General features: G+C 41.3%; 1 protein-coding gene across 1 annotated transcript in view; it reads left to right on the top strand.

The window, feature by feature from the left end:
* The window catches only part of bop1 (BOP1 ribosomal biogenesis factor), an 81,765-nt gene that overhangs the window by 12,690 nt on the left and 47,772 nt on the right, over positions 1-21,303 (top strand). The gene's annotated exons all lie outside the window — the stretch shown is intronic.

The following is a 21,303-nucleotide window of genomic DNA, read 5'->3' as shown; positions in this document are numbered from 1 at the left end:
TTAAAAAGGGGGTGATTTAATTAATTTTTAAATGTCATCAATAAACATACTGTCCTATGAAATGGGAATAAGGGGAAGGCCATCCACATAAGACAGAAATGGTTTCCAGCTGAAATAAAACATCATTTAACCCTTACATTGGGAACTTGATTTTCTCTAAGATCAGAAAGTGCATCTTGTCTCTTATCCAGTTTCCAAAAAGAGGAGAAAGGCAGCTCTTCCAGTTCAGCAAAATGAGGTGCCTTGCTATAAGAGGACAATATGCTATTGTATTAGATAGGCCCCTGGACAAAGATGGGTGTTCTGTAGTGACACCAAACAAACCAGTAAGTGGAGTTTGATCCATATGGTCTCCGATTTAAAGAAATAGAGGGACATGGCCAAAACATATGAAACAGCGGTAGCATGTGTTTGTTTACAGGGATCACAGAGGGGGTTAATGTCAGGGAACATTTTAGCAAGCTTACATTTTGATATAAGTGCATACAGTGTACCGCCTTAATTTGGAGCAGACCGTGTCTTGCACAGACTGAGGAGGAATGTGTCCTAGAAAGCCTCCCATACCTCATCCGACAACTCCATACCCAAATCATCCTCCCAAGCACTTTTAATTATAGACATACTGGGGGCATTCATTTGAGAAATTATAGAATACACACTTGAAAATGTAAAGATGCTGATGTAAACAGTTAATCTGTTAAAAAGTCCGGATAGTCCTTTCTTGCCTAAATAGGATGGAAATTGGGTTTATTAAAATCAAAAGGATTATATGTCTCACCCAAGGGCACAACCAGGAGTACCAAGTCAGTCCTGCAACACCTGTAACCTTCTGGTTGCTTACTAGGAGTCAACCATTTAGCAGTTGTCTAATTGAGCTCAGACTGGAACTGTGAGAAAAGTCTAAGCTGTAAATGAGGTACAGTTAAACCTTACAAATACACTTTTCTCATAAACACATGACAGTTAAAGGAACCCTGACATTCAGTACTTTGTATTCTCTCAATTTGCAGAGATAATGGCACTGAGTATTTTCTTACAATGCTGAAGTGCCTGCGCATAAAAAGTGATCTAAGACCATTCCTCAATACATATTCTCTCCAGATCTTTTATAGCCCACCTTTTCAGCTCATCCCACAGCTTCTCAATAGGGTTTAGGTCACCGGTGTGGGAAGCCTACTGTGTTTTTTTTTGTGTGTGTGTGTGTGTGTGTCTGTCTCTGTGTGTGTGTGGAGTGATTCTTCACGCTGGCATACAGGTGGCATGTAATTCTAGGTTTGGTGATTTGTTGACCCCAGGTTGCAGCTGTCTGTGTTCCTTGGAGAAAGTTTTGTTTTGAACCGTCCCTCTCGCAGTAAATGCGTGGGAAATATACGTCTGTCCTCTTTAGACACAAGGGGCTCAAAATGACTCCAAGCTGTTTGAAAATCAGGAGTTGCCCTGATTGTGAAGGTTAGCATTTCAGAGGGGAATCTTTTAATAGCTATTAGCTGATATTTTGAAAGGCCAAAATGTTGCTGTGAACACAAAGTTCTGCTCCTTTGTGTTTTTGGGGGGCCAGTAATTGTTATGCCTGTATTTCTGTGAAACAAAGAAAACAAGGTCGGTCATGGTGCTGTAATCGTAGCAGCCTACAATTCAGGGTGTGGCGTTCTCACTATACCGAAAATTCAAACTTTGATACAATGCTTGGAAAAGTATCGACATTCACTACCTGTTTGAATACTGAAGAAGGATGCCAAAGACACAACAATTAAAAATAAGGTTTTTCCTTTGAATCAAATTCTTCTTGTTCAGAATCAGAGAAAGTTGTATTAAAAGTCAAATAAAAGGGGAAAATGTCAAGCGTTTCAGAAAATGATGAATACACATTAATACAATTTAATACAATACAATTAAAATGCCTGGCCTGCTTGTTCTAGACTATAAATTCAAATTTGCTGTGAGATTTTTCAGGCCTGCTAATTTTGAAAGGGTGCTAAATGCATCATAAATCAATAAATAAAAAATGGCAAAATCTCTAATAATAATAATAGATAATATTAATAGACTCCTTTTGACTTTGGCTTCATTGGTTTGTTTTGTTCTGTAGCAGTGTTTACGTATCAGCTTGGTCCTGTCTTTTGGCTTGCCATCCTCATGTGCTGTGAAGCCAAAGAATGTCCAGACAGCCTTGCATACCCTCTAAACAGGTTGTTTAGGCTAAGAAAGTATCCGACCTCTACTTTCATTTCTGGTAGCATTTTTGGATAAACTGATCTTGGAGATAAAAATGTCCTACATAGTTTTTTTTTTTTTTTTTTTATCTCTTTATAGAACCATCAACGCTCGAACTGTTTGTGTGTTTAAATGGTTCTTTGCGTGGTAAAAGCGTTCTTCAGATTGACAGAATGTGTTTTATATGGTTCTGTAATGAACCTTTTTGAAAATGGATCTATGTGGTACCAAAAAGGGCTCCTCTGTTGTTATGAACCCTTTTTGGCACCAAGTAGAACTATTTTCAAGAAATGTCTATAGAGAACGTTCTCCGTCTATCTGAAGAACCATTTCACCTATAGCATGCGAAGGGTTTTTGAGAGTACATGGATCTATAAAGGCCGATTGGCTTTGAACGCTTGAAAAAGGATCTTTTTTGAAGAATGTGGCTATAAATACGCGCTATATTTCTGCAAGGTATGGCAATTCGTCAGAACAGTGGCTGCAGCTGCCATTTAGCAGAACCTACTGCGCTGTAAGCGGCGTCTTCGTGTTAGATCAAAGTGTGTGTACAGTAGTAGGGCTGGGCAGTATCGCAGTATTTATTGTTGCTGTGAAAAATAAGACATGTTTTGCTGAGTGGATTGTGGGTATTGTCAGTAGTTACAAGCACTTGCCAGCTGCACGTTTGATGACAAGCAGAGCCAAATGAGTCCTGTTTAATTGAATTTAGTGCAGTGAAATTTGTTCTATGTTGAATGCAAATCATTGCATTTATCATTTTTGATTGGTATTTTTCAAATGTGGCTTTACTTTATCCGTCCCAACTTGGCAGTTGTCAGAAACAACTAAATATGATGATATGATGGTGCATCTTTAAACCTTCTCGACGTATCTGGCTATTATAATTTTGCTGTGCTGCCCAGGTCTAAATGAAGGCCTACATGTGTCAAATGAGCGAGGGATCAGAATAGCCTGTCTTGTCTCGATAGAATTGCTACTGTGGCAGATTAACGTTCCAGATTCAAACTTTTCAGAAAAAATATATTTGACAACACTAAAAGTTGTTGTGCTATTTGAGCACCTACCTCTGTTACTATGGTTTGTTTGCTGAGCTGTTATGGTTTGCTCTAAAAAGCCTATTTGACTTGCAGTCGTCTGATTTCAATTTGGATGCGCAACAAATGTGTAATTTGGGTACGACATGGAAATTGCTCAATACACATTGAACTGAGTGCATGATGATTGGTTTGTTCTGGGCTGATCAAAGCCATCTGGCCGGCGTCTGTGGGTAAGTTTGCCTTGTCATGTACCAGCCATTGATCTGTTGCATTGCGATGAGTTTGATTAACTGAAGAATGCATGAGAAATGTGCAAAAGCTCAAGACAGCGTTCTTTGTCCTTCTTGTGAAGAACAGCTACGTAAAATAGTTTTAAAAATGCGCTCAGTGACTTTCATGCATATGTTTCCCCATTAAAGTGACACTGCAAGAAGAAAACAGATTGAAGGGTAATGGTAAATGAACTGTTGTAGCTGTTAGATTTATTGGAATCACTTTCGTAACATCTCAAAGGGAAGGAGTAGAAAGTGCCTTATTCCTCGAGATGGAGTTTGCTGAATTGCTGCATCTGAAACAGCTCCCTCACGTCTGTCAGATGTTACTATGTTTCTGTAATGTACGTATTGGATTGCCTCTTTTTTTTTTTTTTTCTTCTATAGAGGCCTCTTGAGTTGTGTGATGTAGGCCTATTTTCACTACCAGGAGCTCTGTGACTTCTCAGATTTGCATGTGGAGCCATTAAAGAATTCTTCCCTCTGCTCTTTAATTTAAATGGTCCATTGAAAATCATTGAACCCTGGCAAACTGAGGGTTGGAGGACTTGCCAGGCCATACAACCTAAACACGTCAGCCATCCAAAACTGTTCTTGGCAACAGCCTACCGACCAGGAATGTTCTGTTAGCAGTGGTATTGTTTTTGGGCAGATCCCTGCTTTCAGAGAGAGTGCACAGGGAGGGGGCAGTGTTTAAACGCTCGTTTAAAATCACATTGAACACAACTGGAATGATGACCACTTTCTTTATTTAGTTTGTAAAAGTACTTGATTTTTTTTCCACCCAAAGGTTGTGCGTCTGTGGAGACCTGTGGCTTTTTAAACAGTCGAAATAAATGATAGCATAGTAGTCTCAGCCTTATAATGGAGAATTGTCTACATGTAGGCGTACAGGTGGTTCTTTTCTTCTGCTTAGCGTGCCTGCGCAAGTTTCCGAGACTGATAAGGTATACCTGGGGTTATACATATCACATTTCTCACATTCAAGAACGACGCAGGATCAGTAATTCTAGCTTTTATGTAGTAACGAATGCCATTATATGGTCTGAAGGGAGCAGATTATCTCGGCACACTGTGAGCTATACGGAAAGAGCTGAGAGTAGAACAGATGCCTACTGAGATAAAACACCCAGTGCTTCCTTTAGGACTTTTCCTCAGTGTTGCCCATCAGAAGGGAACTATTATTTACCATGCTCCACGATGTTGTCATCACAAAACAGATGAAGAGGTTTGTTTGCACTTCAAGGCGTATTTCATAAAGCGGTACAGTGGGGTAGCTAAAAAGCTGGACTTTTTTTTTTTTTTTTTTTTTTTTTTTTTTTTTTTTTTTTTATAGCACCTTAACTTTGTTTGTTAGTAAAACATGCTGAAAGAAAAAAAAACACCCTCTATGGCAAACTAATGATATGAACCAGCAGCATTAAACCAATAAGGACAAGAAAACGTCTCTAAGTGCTTGTGAAATGTGTTGCCCCTACATAGTGAATGCAGTAATCTAGTAAACTACAAGCCCTGAAAAGACTCAGTGACAGCTGGTTAATTATATACATATATAGTGTGTGTGTGTGTGTGTGTGTGTGTGTGTGTGTGTGTGTGTGTGTAAACAATAAAATAAAACAATGTTAATAATAATAAAATATATTTTAAAACATTAATAATAAAACAGTAGTGAAGTAAATAGCACCAACATTTTCAGCGATTTCAGCCAGTTTCATCAGTACCTACAATACTGTGCAAAAGTCAGAGACCGCCCTTCGTTTTCCCAGCCAAATGACCATTGCCAAGTTCAGGTTATTTATTTTTCCAGATTACATATGACACAATGCATGAGCGGAAAGTCGAAAGAAAATGATGGGAAAAGTAGGAGTTTCCATAAAGTCCATAAAGTATTGGGGGGAAAATGGTGCTCTCAACAACTGAGCAAGACCTGGTAGACCACCAGAGTTGTTCTCATCACATAAACAATGCTTCCATCTTTGAGAGAACTCAACACTGAGTCTGAAAGAATGTGTAGCTGTCAAGATGCTTTTACAGTGAAACGAAAATAGAAAGAAAGAACATTTCCAAACAAAGAAGCTGCTGGTCTTCTCAGGACATAGACTGACCACCCCAGGATCCAGACTTTGAGTGTGTTCGGGCTTACCTGGTAATGAAAAACAGAAAGTAAAACTTCTGAGATTGAACTTTGAAAGTGTGGGAAAAATAAACCCACACATTTCTTTGAAAAACTAAAGGCAATTCCCTGGAAAAGACAGTAATAAAAACAAAGAGATGGACACTGAATACTGACAAACGTGAGAGATTTTGCTGAGGCTTCTGTGTGACTGTTAAATATTTCATTGTAAAAAATAAATATTCTAAGTTTATTTCTTACCTTTGTTGATTAATAACTTGTATTTGCTGTTTTGAAAATTAAATCAATGAAACTGGGTCTCTGCTGCTGCCAAATAAACCCAGAAAAGAAAATGGAAAAGAAAGGATTTGACTGATCTAGAGCAAAGACAAGACATTTTAATGCTTGGGAGAGCTGTTGAGTGGAAATGTGACCTGTAGTTATTTTGCACAGTACACATGTAAACACATCTTCTAAGCCGCTTCTCCTTCTGGGTTGCGGTGGGTGCTGGAGTCGATCCCAGTTGTCGTCGGGCGGAAGGCAGGATACACCCTGAACAGGTCGCCAGTCCATCGCAGGGCTTGCACAGTACATTTCATTTTAAACGGTGCAGCTCAGATAGCCAAGTAGGTATCAGTCATCAGAATCAGAGTCCTTGATTGATCCCAGAGGGAAATTGCAGAACTCTAGTTAGCTACTCTAGTTGCCCGTGAACCATGTCATCTGGCTGACCTTGAAATCTAATACTGACAGCTAGCTAACAAAAGTCATTAGAGATAATCTCAAGCCATGATTCTGGGTTCTGAAGGACTTGGTCCAGCAATGGTAATGTTTGTGTTATCTGACATTGGTTGGCTAATTAGCTGTATGTGTATCTGCTTGTCATAGTTTTATGAGACAATTGATTACAATTCAGTGAAAACCAGCATTGTGGCATCCCACAATACGCTGTGCACATGCATGTTTTGAGTGTGTGGCTTCAGATGGAGCAGTGAAGATAGGGGCTATATTTATGTGACTTGTGATTTTCACAACAGCAAGCTTCAACCAAAATCACCCTCACCTTAATGCCAGAGTTGAGTCTTATCCAGTCACATTGTCCCTTACCTCTTCCTCTATTTGTCAGGCTTGACTGTGGACTTAAGTTATTTGGTTTGCTGAGAAATCTTGCTTTCTGAAATGCTCCCCCAGGTCTCATCTTTAGCTTCCCTGACAGCTCTTATTAGAGGCAGCCTGTCCTGGACTCGTCCGTGCTCTCCCGCTGTTTCCACTGCGTGTGCACTGCACATGGAGCGGTGGAGGTCTTGCGCTGTTTGGCCTTCGTTAAATTAGTCCCTCTGTCCTGCCTGGGGAGAGCAGATAGGATTGCCTCCGAGTCCCTCTCGGCTCTCGGCACAAGTTGTCTACAAATAAAATTCCAGACTTCCAAATCCCTAGTTTCAAGCTTTTCTCCCTCCTCCGCCTCCTTTGTAATAAAGGGCTATTTCCTGTTAGCAGAGTGGAGGGGGAATACGGGCAACTGCAGCCCCTGTCCACGGCCTAGTCGGCAGGAAGGGGGCTTTCTCCCCCCGCAATGGCTTTTCCATGTGCTCGGCAAGATGAATGAAGACACATTGTGGAATAAGAGCGCGAGGGAAGAAAAGCACCCTGGCTCCCGGCTGCGAATGCTGCTTCCTGCTGCTGAGCAGCTACTGCGCGAAAAGGCCTGGCCATGCCCGGGAGCTCCACACAGTAGCAGGGGACGAAGGTCGCGTGAACGTGTTTGTGTTTGCATGCTGAAGAGGCTGAAGTTGATTTGTATAAGGACTCCTTTTTTTATATATATCTTGAGAGGCTTAGACAAGCAGGTGGTGGCGTTGCATGAGTGGGGGGGTCTTGTGGATTTTGAGCCGGTACTACCTTCTCAGTGGCTAGTCATATGCATGTGTTTGAGTCTAACGTCCAGGTGAGCGTACAGTTTGTTAGATGGATGTCATGATGTCCAGTATGGAGATTTGTCTTCCTGGTTACTTTTTCAGTACCACAGTATTGCGTTCCTTAGCCTTTTCAGTCGAGCAGAATTATTGATGATCCATCTAAGTTCTTTCAGGTTTGTACTCAAAAACTAGGGGTAATATTATATTGCTATATTTAAATCTTCACAATACATATCACAGCATGTTTGACACGGACACGATGCACAAGTAGTGCCACACTTAAAACGGCTATCCAAAAAACTGTTGTTATTCAGCACTTCATGTACTCTGCTGCAATGAATCTAATTAAACAGGACTAATTATGCTCTACTTGTAATGAAAAATGGTCAGTCAGCCTTATTTAAGTCCTGACCATACTCATAAAATGCTTAGAAAAGCCCATCTCGGTCATAGAACCATTGGGAATCCCTACGTTGCCCAGTAAATGTTGGCTACAGGCCCTGATTTTGATCTAGAATCTAAAACGTCTTTCAGTTATGAAGCCATACGTTATCTATAGAATGCAGTTTGGATGATGCTAGCTGGAAGATTTTAAACTTCCAGTAGTTTTTAGCTTAGTCATTAGCAGTATAAAACTAAAGAAGCACTGTCGAATGTGTTGGCTGATCCACAATATTATAGAACTAAAAACACTTTTTTTTTAGCTGAACTATTTAGAAACCTGGTCCAGTGAAAGAGCTGAGGTGATGTTCATGTGTGGACGAGAGACTTTCTGAGGCTGGCCAGCTTTTTTTAGTATGATACTTGAGCTCAGCCTGCGAGGAGAGCAGGTAGAGAATTCCATTACATCAGCTCTGAACATGATGAAACCGTCACCTCTGCTTGTTCTCCCCAGTGGATGCACACACACACGTCTTTGCACTCTTTGGCAACATCTCGAAACATAATTATACTTTTGCATCAGCCCCCTTCACACCTCAGTTCATGCCACATTTAACACTGTCAGAATGAAGGATTGCCTTAATGTTAGCGTGTAGTGTTGTAATCACCACTGGTCATTAGAGGGCACTGTTTCTGCTACCTGCTGGTCAGTAAGAAATAAGAAACATTTTTTCCAGTTTGCTCCTCAGTGCAAGAAGTGATTGGTATCTGTGTAAGCATTTCCAGAGCAGGTCCTGTGGATTTTCAAATTGGAGATGGAGTGGAAAGCCCCAGTGCTGGACAGAAGATGCCTGGCCATTGACATCAGATTTTTCAAATTAGCACACCGTGCTATCAGTACACCCTGCCATTATGAGTGGACCCAAGGGCTGAACCCCAGAGGTGGGTGGTAAATAGTTCCATGTACTCAAGCACATGTGCACTCAAGCGTGTCAGTGAGTAAAGGAATCAGTTTTTTTGCTCAGTTACATTTTAGCCATTCATATTTAGCTACTTTTTTATTGTGTGGTTTCTTTGTTTTGATGGTGACAGCATCTGTACTGCTTTGAGATTGATTACTCTCACTTTGGAGCGATGGCATTTTATTTTAGACTAAAGGGATCCCAAAACGGAGAAGAATAGAGCTGTACAGACCTCAGTGTCTATGCTGATAGATGCTGGATTTACTAAAAAAAAAAAGTTCCGCTGCAGTTTTGTGTCACTGAGCTCACTCAGAAATCAGTGTTAACTCCCTTCTATAGGTTTGACCTCATACTTTTCTACTAAAGTTGTTTTTACTCTTACTTGAGTCATTATTTTGCCCAAGTATCTAACTGTTTTACTTGAGCACGTGTTTACTACCCGCCTCTGTTCAGACTTGTTCTAAGCATTGTAGGTAAAACTTCAGCAGATCGTTTGGTATTTTTTGCTGTTGTGATTTGTTGAGAGGTGCTAGTTGTAATCTTATCAAACTGGTTAAGTCAGTTTTTTTGGTGATTATGGACCACTACCAGCAAAATGAATGTTAAGCATACATTTCATCTGCTTATTGATTTTATATTCTGCCAAATCAGGCTGAATGTACAGCTGCACACTTTTGCCCCAAAGCAGCAGAAATCCAACCCTCAAACCCCCCCCCTTATTGAGCATATTTCAGTACAGAAAATGGGTGCAGAGAGATTGAGGGGGGAAGTTGCACTTTAACACCAAAAGCAGTCTCAGCCAAAAGTGCCAAATGTGAATATTTTTCACCTCTCCTGAAAAGTTAACGTCTTTATGATGGTCATATGCAGGCTCTGTCTTGTATGGTCTATCAGAAACATGTGTTCTCAAAGATGTATCATATAATATATGGACTTATACGTTTTGCCATTATTATTGTGGAAATTATTATAGCGTTTGAAGCCTCATCACTTAGTCCTGCTTCAGGTTGAGGGTTAAAGCAAGCTGCTCTGCTTTCTCTTCACCAGAAAGAAAAACACAGGCAGCTTACAGCGTGACTTTTCCCAAGTACTCATGAGCTAACAGCAAAACTAGTCTTAAGCCTGGAATTATGATCAGATCTGCTCGAAAAAGTGGAGCGCACATGGCTGGAAGTGAATTTTATTTCTTCCATCCCTAAATGTTGGTAATCCCTAAGTTTAATTTTGTGATTGGGCTGTCTCCAGGTGCTGGGCTCTGATGACTTCCAGATGGGATCTATAGTCAATCTGATGGCAGTTTGCAAAAAAAAAAAAAAAGGCAAGAATTTTAACAGTTCTGCAGACGACTTTGTGCCTGGGCTGTCTCTCTTTTAAAGAGGGGGCGGGTAGAGAAGGTGTGTTACCCTGATCATGTCCTTAGAGCAGGGAAAAACTGACAACACTAAGGTGCCTCTGTTGTCTCAGAACTAGCGGTGGAGTCCACTGTATAGCCACAGGCCCGCTGACTTTCTCTTGGAAGGAGATGCTTCTTCCTCCTCCATCTCTCCCATTTAATGGAATTTTCTTTCCAGCTGTCACTCTGTCTCCTGCTCACATTATTCCCTTATACCCTTGCTCCCTGCGAAGTCGGGCACTAGAAGTTGACGAGCTGCCTCCGAGGAGGGAGAGCTTTTCATCTGAAGTGATCAGCGCTCCGTATCCCCCCCAAACCCATCTCCCCAGCCATACATATAGAAACAAAAGTAAATTCCTGCCCATGTGAGTTAAGTCTGCGAGCCAGAAATCCGTTTAGAGCAGCAGTGGTCCTGAGGACGGCTGAAACGTAGTTGAAAAGCTGCTGAGTATCCTAGGCTGGCCGTCGTCTTTGGCACCGTGCTCAGGGCCATAGACGCTCTTTTCCTCTCACAGCAGGTTAAACGGACGCTCGGGAAGGTCTCGGGGGCACTGGGCTCCAGCGGTTGATATCAAATAAATGTAAAGGGGGGTTGTTTCCATCCGTCCTTGGCAGTCTGACACCAGTGAAGCAGGCCCAGAACTCACCTCTGCACTCAGCGCTTGGTTTTTGGTGCAGCAATCAGAACAGAAAATGTTCCATCTAGAGCAGGAATCAGCTGAAATGTGGGAAGTTTATCCATAGAAGAAACTTTTAACAGTAAAATAAACACCTAGTATTGGAATGTTTGTGAAAGAGCTTGAAAGGGCAAAACCATTTGCTATGAAATCCCAGGTTGTTGCTAGGCCATTGCTATGAAATCCTAGGGGGCATTAAGGTGTTGCTACGCCATTGCTATGAAATCCTAGGGGGCATTAAGGTGTTGCTAGGCCATTGCTATGGTGTTGCAGTGTTGTTGCTTCACTACTCACACCAGACATAGTAAATGGTTGTGGTTGGTGGGTGTAGTACTTCTTCAAGGAAGACCTTCGCCTTCTACGCTGTAGACTGGGGTTCAGTCTCTGCCTGGGTAAGCGCTCTACACTATACCAATGAGAGTCCTTGGGTAAGACTTCTAACACTGCCTTCGTCTACCTGAATAAAATGATGAAACTGTAAGCTGCTCTGCATAAGAGCGTCTGCAAAATGCCATAAATGTAAATAAAATGTAAAAATCTATGAATATATGTCAGATTGTTTGTCTGACCAGATCTTTATCACTGTTGTCTTTGTTCTGATGAGCTAAAAAGTCATTTTAAAAAGTAATTTTCATAACTGCATGTGTTGGAATAAACTGCAGCACAGGACTGCTGCAGAAGCCGATCTGATCTATGTTCAATCATGTCACTGAAATGCGACCGTTGGTGCTTTGACCCCACTTTGCATCTTGTCATTACTTGATTAACTAGTAGACCATATATAGACTATAGACAGTAGATGGTATGTTACTAGCCTAGTCTTTTTTCACGGTGCATTCTGTAGCATCCCTCTGCTAAATAATGCTATACAGTCTTACAGTACGCTGGAATGTGCGATGAAAACCCCAGGCCCCGCCCCCACATAAGTCAGTAAGTCAGCTAATGAGTCGTCTTCTCAATGCCCTTAAAAGCAGCCCTTTCTTTTCAGACCATGTAAACACACCATATAAAAGCTGAATTAAAATATATGGTGCTAAGGAAACAAAAGAGTGAAATAATCTCCTTTAACAGAAAGTAAGGTTCACATAGAAACCTCAAAAGAAGTCGTATTGATATTCTATAAACCAGGTACATCAGTACTAAGGAGGCCTGCCTTCAGCCCAGTAATGAAATAACCATTGCCAGCCCTCAGCGACCACTAAAACTTCCTTTATGGAAGTTGATGTAGCGATGTTAAGGGTGTAGAAAGTGCAGACGGTGGTGCCTAACCCAATGATATGTACCCTTTTCCAGTGTCTGTCTGAGTGATCCTTACTGTTTTGCTCATTCACTCTTTCCTTTTTCCCCCCTTTCCTTTTTTTTTCTTTCCCACCCTCTTTAAGCACTAGAGTCTTGCTGCTTTACAGTCTGAGCCTTTCAGTATATGAAATTATACTTATGAGTATGTCCTTTTAATCTTCTCTTTACCCCCATACCACAAGCTGTTTGGATGAAAACTTTCAGAGAGGGGAATGATTAATGCATTTTGTACTTCTGCAGGCACGGGCATGGCTTTTATGAAATGTCTGCACTATTAAAAAACAAAGACCAGTTTTGTTCTCCCGGATCCAATTGGATCGAGCTATTCTTTAGATTTATCAAATTAGACTGAGGAAAATGTGGGTGGTGTTCCGTTACCGATGTGGAAAGGTAGAGGGGGGGGTTTAAGTGCTTTATTCAGAGGGGACCCATAGGTCCCTCACAGACCCACCCGCGCACTAGCTTCCAGATGGGAGTTGAGTGAGGTTTTCTCCTTTTTAGAAGGAATTAAATGAACGTACAGCCTGTTTGGAAACAGACTGAACTAATGTGTCTGTACTCTTGCTTGGGAGGGAAGCCCCGCTTGAACTTTGTCTCTCTTGCTCTGCACATGGAGAGCACGTTTCATTTGCTTATTTTAATTTGAAAGTTTTCAATCTGAAAATAAGACGGATTAAATGACTAAACGGTAGCATTTAAAAAAAATTGTTTAGTTTTTATTTATTTTTAAATGCAGACATACCTTTGACACAGTTGTCTGTGTTTGAAGCTTTACATGTACTTTGGACCATATGTTCTGAACACAAATCTGAAACCTGTTTTTTTTACCACTTTTAGCTTATCATTTTATCACTGTATTCAGTCTTTTAGTCAATCGTGAGTGCTGATTTAACGAAACAGTACACATCACAAAGTATATAGTACAAGAATGTGCAGACGAGTTGTGTTGTGGCATCACCGCATAACGTGTACGTAGTTGGACTGTTTGAGGTTCATTTGTACAAGGACTTTTATCTTGAAGAGCCTTGGTACAACTGTACAAAACATCCTAACTTCAGACCAATCAGAGTAAGTTCTGTAGCATTATGCCTTGTAAACTATATTTAGCTTTTGCACACGACTGAGTTAAAAGAATGAGTGAGTTCATTACTGAGGCCAACATTTAAGACCCCCACCACAATTCTAGAACATCCTTGTGGCTTCCTGACCGTTCAGGGATGGGGGGGCTTCAGAGTTAGAGGCTCATTTATCACCGTTTCAAACTAAAATGTTTTATTCTAAAACCAGAAGAAAAGCAGCAGTTATATAATGATGAACATATTAGTCTATTAGAAAGCGTCATACCCAGGAAGAATTGGCTAAAGACAGAACGCTGCAACACTCCCTCTTCGGTTTCGCAGTGTGGCCTCTTTGCTTTGAAAGACTGAAGCAGTTAGTCAAAGGTATAAATATGGCAATTAAAGTTTAAACAAAGAGAAATATGGGGCAGTCGTGGGCTGGAGGTTAGGGATCCAGCCTCGTGACCGGAAGGTCGCCGGTTCGATCCCCAGAGCCGACAGCACATGACTGAGGTGTCCTTGAGCAAGACACCTAACCCCCAACTGCTCCCCGGGCACTGCGGCTTGGGCTGCCCACCGCTCCGGACAAGTGTGCTCACTGCCCCCTAGTGTGTGTGTGTGTGTGTGCTCACTAGTGTGTATGTGGTGGTTCACTTCACGGATGGGTTAAATGCGGAGGTGAAATTTCCCCATTGTGGGACTAATAAGGGTCTCTTAATAATAATAATAATTAATAAATAGTCAGACACTTTTTGTTGTAGTTTTAACTGGTTAACAGCTTTCAGGTGAAGGTGAATCCGCACGGATGGGTTAAGTGTGGAGGTCTTATTCCACAGTGTGCAAACACAGTTGGCAAAATGGTTCTTAATTCTGAAACGGTTATTAAACAGGTATAACAGCTCACTTTGCCCTTTAATTAATGTTCTCACTGTTTATTGATTGTTTTTAGGTGTTAGGTTTACAACCTATTAATGACTATTAATGAACTAAGTTTAAACCATTTATAAACCTTAATAAGGCTAGTATTATTATTACTAGTATTAAAGGACGATGAAAACAAAAATAAATAAGAACTTTAAAAAAGTGATGCCTTGAGCTGCTACACTGTCACTGCTATGTAGGTAAGAAGGCAAAAGACGGACTCCTCCATCTCCTCATCTATCACGATGTTACAGGGTGAAAATGATGTAGAAATATGTAAAACTGTGCTACGAAATTGAAAACTGACTTTGATTTAAAAACCAAATTATTAAAATTTAAAAATTACTTTTTAAAATTAAAATTGTAGCTAATTGCTTAACATTTAACATTTATTGCGTACATTTGTAAGGGTAGTATTAAGAATACATAGTACTCATTAAAACCTCTAAAAGTTTGGTTCTTTTTCTTTCGCTCTGAAGGGGAGGCCAGACACTCAAAGTATCCATGCAGTAGTCAATCTCAGTCACATTTTTGTCCATAGCTAGAGGGTAAACTACTTTCCAAGCCATTCCTTTCTAGCGATACAAAGGTCCACTTTCAGCCGCCTTATGCTCTGCTGAAATCAATACGGTGATAAAATTGACAGATCGCTAGTAAATTATGTGGAATCTTGGCCTGTCACTGTGCTGTCAGCAGGAAATCTCTTTTTAATAGTCTATTTAAGGAGAAGCAGGGATGTGTTTTTCTAAGTCGGTGGGGGAATGTTGATACAGAACGCTTGTCTGGGCTTCAGGGCAGCGAAAGTGGGGGGTGGTCTGAAAGAAGCTGCTGCATGAACCACGGCTTGAACGCCGGTCGTACAGAAGGCCGCAATCGGCCGGACCCTCGCAGGTGTGCGAAGGTTGGGGGGTAGGCAGTGGAAAAGCTGTGGGAGAGGAGAAGACAGGAGAGAGAAGACGTTTTGAGCCCTGCCAAACTAGCCACCTGTCGTTCCATCGTTTTTAGGACTTCCTTTTCATCCGGTCTTCAGCACAGCTCCCAGTTGGCCCAGCTTGCATTCTGCCAGAAGGCCTGATTGAAACCAACTGCCAGCGAGGGCTGCCATGGGGGAGGGGCTGTGTGTGTGTGTGTGTGTGTGTGTGTGGGGGGGGGGGTTGTAGGTCGTAAGAAGGATTTAGAGGAAAGAGAATTCGGCCCTTTCAGCTTATATACAGCTGAGAGAAGCGCTGTCTAGACCTGATCACAAATCTGCATGTAGACTTCTGCTCCTGTCCACAGATTTTTCTTGTCCTCCAGTTACAAATTGTTCTTAAGGTATTTACATTTTTTTATTATGTAAGGGTACAAGAGTGGAGGCAAATGAGACAAGTACGTTCTGTCCTCAGTATGATGCACTGCCTTCATCCACTTCTCCAATCCTTCCTCCAAAATACTTGCTTTAATTCCATTCCTCTCTCCAGGCATTTGACCTTAAAATATGCATGCAAACAATAAAACCAAACTACTCTTTGTGGCTTGTAAGCGAGAACACACACACAAAAAACGACAGTATATCTGTACGGATTTGACATCATCTGGATGTTTCCGGTTAACGGCAAAGAAGGAAAGTTGCGATCTCGGGCGAACCGTTTGCTCTCCTGGCTCCCACTCGATGGCTTTTGCTTCTGTCATAATATTAGAGTCTGTGGTGGAGAAAGCTTTGGGGCATCATTAGATATTTAATTTTCAATAAATAACGACTTTCTCTGAGTGATGTACCGGATGCTCGGGGGCCAGGTGGGAAACTCATTTGAAACCTGGATTGCCAGAACGCAAACTTTCCACATGTGTCCTCCAAGGTTAAAGCCCTGTGTACGAGGATCTCCAGATTATTTATTTATCAGGGCTAGCATGGCGCTGAGTCCACGTTGCATCGGCTTCTGTTTTTTTCCCCCCGCTCTAAGCGATGATCGCTTGGCCTCCAACTGACCTATTTTACAAGCTTGTGGTTCTTTTTTGGTGTTTTACAAATAATGATGAGATTTATTTTTACGGGCTTCAGTTCCTGTGAATGAATAAGTTGGTGGAAATTAAAAATGGGAGGTGGTTGGAGGTCCCATCTTGCAGCTGAGTCAGGTGAGGGAAGGTTCTACACCATTCAGCCTGGCCTTCTAACCTCGCCTCCAAGTGCCACACTCACCGAGACAGGATGACTGGAGCAAAACGAGCTGACGCTGAGCAGAGCAGAATAAGGCCAGACGAGGCCTAGTCTGCCTGTCATCTGCTAACCATCCTCCAGACAGCATCTGGGGACTGGAAGAAACGTAGTCATCAGGGAGCATTATTAGAGTCACATCCCACCATTTGCTATGGAGCTGGATCTTAAAAATGGCCTATACCTTGTTGCTGCATCTGGTCTGTTTCTATAAGAGGGTTACGGTCAGGTTAAGGGAAAAGTACTCGTTCAAGGTCGAATGGTGGATACCTGTATGTGATATTGACACTTGAGTCTCCATGTGTGAAGGAGAGTGGTGAGAGAAACCAAGATAATTTCGCCAATCACAGCTGTTGGCAAGCCTCATACATTTATTTTGCCCCTTGCCTTCCCAGAAAGAAGAGCATGAACTGTCCAACCCTGATGGGATTCAAAAGCTCACGTCGCATTTGGTTGCAGAAAGACAGTAAAATTATTCATCACGTTCATTTCTATGACCGTCGTAAGCTGTACTTTTGTGATCGTGACAGACCTACAGACGCTTCCACAATGTCTGCTTCAGGTTTAGCTTTCAGATTCAGGTTCTCACAACGATAAGTTTTCTGTTCAATGATAACTTAACTGGCAGTAGTTTAATCAGGTTTTATTTTTTATTTTACACTTTGGACGGTCAATCCATTTCAAACAGGCTTTGCTTGAACTTCTGTCAGTTTCGAAATCAAAACTTGATGTGGTTTGGGTCTGTTTGGATTTGGCCAAACTTTTTTGGCTCCGCTCCTGTTTGGACTTACATTTTACATTTATTTATATTTAAATTTACGGCATTTGGCTGACGCTCTTATCTAGAGCGACTTACAATTTGATCATTTTACACAGGGAGGCCAAGGCAGTGTTAGGAGTCTTGCCCAAGGACTCTTATTGGTATAGTGTAGGGTGTTTGCCCAGGTGGGGATTGAACCCCAGTCTACAGTGTAGAAGGCAGAGGTGTTAACCACTACAATAACCCAACCCCATGAAGCATGATGATGTGATTTGGGTCTTCATTACCTGGAACAGCTGTGTTAGATTAGGCTTGGAGAACTGTGAACAAGCAAAATGAACAAACAAATAAAATTGGTCTGATTTCAGCCAAGTTAAAGCTGCAGGAGGTAGGATTGAGAAGAGTGATCTTAACTTGAAATTTGACCATCCCTGCTGTGCTCCTGTTTGAAACATCTAAGCACTGAAATTAAACTAAATAAACAGAACCACTTAGCTGTGAGAACACAGGTACACATAAATACCAAGGCAAATACTAGACCAGTATGACTGCCTAGACCCTGGATATTTAGAGCAACTTTTAGCTTTAGCACTGGAGACAAGCTAAGGTTACCCGACTGCAGCATCACAGTAATATGAAATATCCGCTACGGGGTTTTAGTCTAACCGTTACCGTTTTAGCTTAGTGGTTACTTTTTTAAGTAAAATAAAACATAAATCAAGCAGGTGTAATCGCTGCCCAGCAGAAATGTGGCTAACTGTGCATCGGATTTGAAGCCTTTCAGGTCCTGTAGCTCCCACCACCTCTGGAAAACGATGGACAGTTTTTTACTTTTACTTTTTGATTTGGGTGCCACTGATTCTTTCAAATGGCCTTAGGAACACTAGGTGGAGCCAGAAGAGCCTGTTATTGATTTGGTTGGTTGATTGATTGATTGATTGATTCGTGTACTACTTATCTATAATGACAGTTATTTTTGTACGAGTTACCTGTTGCAGCTTTAAAGCAAATGCAAGCACATAACAGAAAAATGCTTTTACCTGGACAGAAAATACTTGTACTGGGACACAACATGGGTCTTATGAAAACAACAATTAAAAAAAATCACTCGTTGGTGCTACACCTGTCAGTGTCGTCTTTATTTGGGAGCTGCTAAGTGTCGATAGCTACGAAGCAAGATTGCTAATCCACTTTATACTTTAATAGTTTCATGCAGTGAACAAAAAGGACAACATTGTTAATCGCTGTCAGCTGAGTAGAGTGTAGTCTTCACTCAAGCTTGAATCAGTTTGGTGATATTCCAAATATCAAAGCAGTGTTTAGTGCAGAGCAGTCTGGGTTGAAGAATCACTCCATTTTACCAGAGTCGTACCGAAGTTTTACTTACCTATGTGAATTTGTTGGTCTTAAAAGTGAATTGCACTGATGTTTCACAGTTTCTGCCTAATTCAGTCAACGAGATGTAAACGGAGTTGGTTTAGAGTGGTTTGGTTAGAAACGGTTAATTGTACACGGTTAGAAATGAAGGTTCTGTGCAGGTACATTTTCATTCATCAAGTTAAATGTACAACAGCGGTTTTAGGGTCCAACTGTGTATCTTAAACAAGTTTTTCTAAGAGAAAAGTGCGTATTGCTGCCTTTCCATAACCTGGTGTTTTAGAACAGAGCAATAATATAAAAAGCCTGGGAATTACATGAGGTGTGTAGTCAAACTTAGAAAATCTCATTTATAATGAATTATGGTGCAGTTATGATCCCTGACTAAAGGTATTGAGACGTACTCTTGAGGGGACCACCCCAGTGACCGTTTACTACCTTTATTTCTGAGGGTGTAGAGAAACTTAGTGGTGGTGTGAAGAAGTATGAGCTTTTCTTCAGACAACAGCGAAATAATAATAGTGAAATCTGAAAATTATGGAACCATTTTAATTCCAACGTATTGTATTTTCCTCTGAAAATGGTTCTAAAAAATGTTGTAGGCCAAAATTTCATCCCAGAAATATTGTGAAACTGACTGATGCAGCAGGTAACGTGTTCATAACCGTTTTGTGTAGTATCTTTGTGAGGGAGTTTTTAAAAGCATTAAGCTCTTCAGACGTCTATTTCCCATCACTACCGCTGTGCACAGTTGTGACTCTGTTTCTCTAGAACAGAGCATTTCACAACAAACCACTTGATGACTGTTTACATCACAACTATTTAATTATGCAGAATAAACTCCAGCGTAAATGTAGTCAGCAGTACCTCAGATTTTATTTCATACTTGCAAGATATGAGCAAACCTTCAGATTTCCACCCCCTAATTCTGAAAACCTACATGATGAAAGCAGCGTCATTAAATAACAGTGATGTATGAATTCTCTTTATAATGAAATGAATACATCAATGAACATCTTTGGCACTATGGCTGCAGCACTGTTATAGTGTTCTGTGCCCGAGTCCGCTCGTGAGGGGGAATAGGTCACTGGGTTCCTTGTGCTTTGCGTGCTGGTGAGGGATGAGAGAATGACAGAATGGCACACTGGGGTAAAATGTCGGGATAAAGCTCAGCGGGACAGTCAGTGTGTTTGAGTCTGGAAAGAAACGTTTCCACAGAGGTCATCCACTGGACTCTGCTGGTAACTTGACCCGTGCGGTGGCTGATGGAAAAAGTCGTTCTCTAAGGCAATCTGGATGCGAGCTGAAAAAGACAGAGTATGGGGGTTGGAAGGATTTGGCTTGAGAGGGATCGTGGATGTTGGTGGGTTTAGAGGGATGGCTGGACAGAGCATTAGGCAGGGGTGAGATTGAATGAATGGTGGGCTGCAGAATGTGGCCGACTGTCTGTGACGTACCGCTTCATAACTGTGAAGGGATGCCAAATAGGAGGGCCTTAACTCCAGTTTGTTGAATGCCTTCTTATTGGTGTAATACCAATGTATGTAAAGAGGCTTTGGTGGGTCCTGCATGCTTTACGACATTTTAAAACTGCTCTACCTGATATCAGTGCTACTAATCTAAACAATACTTTTGTATACACCATAAAACATCTTGCCTGATACAGCAGGTTTTATTTCTGATAAAAAAAAAACATTTCTTTAATGGGATCTTGCAACCAGCAAAATTAAAAGTGAAGCACACGTCTGGAGGTAGGATGGCATGATATTGCGCAAACTAATGGACAGCAATGGTGAGAGTGCCTATGTTGACTGAGGCTAAATGGGTAATCCAGTTATATATAAAATAATAACAGTCATTTGTTATGAACACGTGAGAAAACAGGCGAGTATTGGCATCACTGACATTCACGGCGCTCAGACCCCGGCTACAAGTGATATTATTGCTCATGACTTTTAGACCGTTATCTTGAAATCTTCAGAGAAATGTTTAATTAGATCACGGTGTGGGGCAAACTCAGATCTACCCTGTTTAACTGCACATATTAAAGATCCAGTGGACGTTGTGATCTCTCGAAGATCTCAAAAATAAACAGTTTTCAGGGTTATCAGCAGCCCACAGGAACACTGAACCCAGCGTCACAGAAAACCCACGACTTATTGACAGCTAATAGCCAAGCTCTCTGAGTTATGCCCTTCCCATCTGGCATTTTTTCAGCATTCAGCAGCATCACACTACATGGCACAGGGGGGCTGTGGCAATCACCCCTTGAAATCTTTATTGGGCCCTTCATGTAGATATAAACACATTCGTACACATTGGATTTCACAGCAAAAGCCAGTCCAACCACATACCAACAGCCCTAATGTCTGTTTATCTGCCTCTTATTCATAACGCGTCTCCATGAAAACCATTTGCAAGCAGATCCTGAACAACCTGCCACGTGATCTTCATTACTTAAAATCCTAAATACGTAATTAATCTACATGAACAGTCAAGTAACGTTAGGTGATGGTAGATGGAGCAAATTCCACTGTCACTTTTTAAAATTGAAGTAATTATTATGTAGGGGTCCCCGATCCTGGTTACACCATTGATACGTTTGTATATAACATGGGTAAAAGAACGTCCTGACGCTTGCTTTTTAGCTGGATTTGCAATGATCTCATGAAGACTCGATTTAAATCCAGTATTAGCTGTAGACCGAAGATGATAATTATGTGCAG

Source organism: Pygocentrus nattereri, chromosome 27 (assembly GCF_015220715.1).
Source record: "Pygocentrus nattereri isolate fPygNat1 chromosome 27, fPygNat1.pri, whole genome shotgun sequence".
Taxonomy (NCBI): Eukaryota; Metazoa; Chordata; class Actinopteri; order Characiformes; family Serrasalmidae; genus Pygocentrus; species Pygocentrus nattereri.
This window is presented reverse-complemented; position numbering and strand designations above follow the sequence as displayed.